This window comes from Myotis davidii, unplaced genomic scaffold (assembly GCF_000327345.1).
Source record: "Myotis davidii unplaced genomic scaffold, ASM32734v1 scaffold235, whole genome shotgun sequence".
NCBI classification, from domain to species: domain Eukaryota; kingdom Metazoa; phylum Chordata; class Mammalia; order Chiroptera; family Vespertilionidae; genus Myotis; species Myotis davidii.
In genome coordinates this window covers 2,554,238-2,555,587 of record NW_006287462.1, presented here as the reverse complement: position 1 = coordinate 2,555,587, position 1,350 = coordinate 2,554,238, and the positions used below count along the sequence as shown (strand labels likewise).

General features: G+C 46.5%; 1 protein-coding gene and 1 long non-coding RNA gene across 2 annotated transcripts in view; one reads left to right on the top strand and one right to left on the bottom strand.

The window, feature by feature from the left end:
• The window catches only part of TBC1D1 (TBC1 domain family member 1), a 205,435-nt gene that overhangs the window by 128,496 nt on the left and 75,589 nt on the right, over nt 1-1,350 (bottom strand). The gene's annotated exons all lie outside the window — the stretch shown is intronic.
• Nucleotides 1-1,350, top strand: part of LOC107182391 — a 45,063-nt gene that overhangs the window by 1,433 nt on the left and 42,280 nt on the right. The window lies entirely within an intron of this gene.

Here is a 1,350-nt window from a genome sequence, read left to right as displayed (position 1 = left end):
GGCGGGAAGGTGGGAGGCGCGGGGTCCCCCTGCTCCGGGCTGCCCCGCGCGCAGCTCGGGGAGGAGTCCAAACCCTGAAGACCAGGGCCGCGGCTTCTCAACTAGAAATCCCTGTCTCTGCGGTTTGAGAAAAGCCCAGAGTTGGAGAGAACACAAAGCCCGCCCAACTTTCCAGGGGTTACCCCCACCCCTAAAGTCGGGAGATGGCTGGTAACAAAAGGACTAGTGTTTCCCCGGCCCCTAATAACCTTTATGTAATCGAAGGTGGTTTTCTCCGAGGCAGACAACTGGGCTATTGAGACTGGAAAGGGGCGGAGGAATAGAAGCTCCAGCTCCTGCCAGCCCAGGGTTGTAGCGACTGAGAAACGTTGCTTTCACCGGTTCTCTTCCAGGGCGAGATGATAAGACAAGTGTAGTCAGTTTATAGCTACAAAGGTTAGTTTGAGTTTCAAACTCAGGCACCTGAGAGTTCCACGTTGAAAAAAATAAATAAAATTAAAAAGGCCAAAGGTCTCGTAGCGGATGCATGTGTCACGCATGCTGAGCCACTCACTGAGTTCCAATTAGCCACCCGGCCCAAGAACTTCGCTTCTTTCCTTTTGTCATATCAATTGTGCATTATCTTCATGATAGGTCAGTAAGCGTTTTTAATGATATTCCCCAAATGCCTGGCATCTGAGTTAGGTGGGTATACTAATTGTCTATTGCTGAGTTACAAAATAACCCAAATCTGAGACGCTGAAAACAACAGTTTCTGGCTCAAGGTCTCTCTTGAGATTACTGTTAGCTGGGACTTGCAGGCACCTCAAGACTGGGCTGGGACTGAAGGGACCCCTTTCTCTGTCACTCACTAGCTGTTTTCAGGGTTCAGTTCCTTGCAGGCCCCGGGTCTCTGCCTCGGTTTCTTGCTGCATCATGGTGGTCCTCTCACAAGTCATCCAAGAAAACGCTCAGGTCCAAGAAGGAAGTCAGTTGTATAAACTAGGGATTTTTCAACCTTTTTCTTCCAGAGGCAACATTAATGAAACGCTCAGGTCCAAGAAGGAAGTCAGTTGTATTAACCAGCGATTTTCAACCTTTTTCTTCTGGGTGCACACATAAACGAATGACTAAAATTCTGTAGCACACCAAAAAATATCTTTTGTCGATTTGACACACACACACACAAAAACAGGTATAATTTTGATTCATTCACACTGGACTGCTATTGTGGTGTTGGCTGTTGTTATTTTTTTATTTGGCAAACTAAAGGAAAAGAGGTCATTGCCCCTGGCTACATAGTTACATATTGTATGTTTTAAAAATTATTGCGGCCCACTGGTTGAAAATCACTGGTATAAACTAACACCA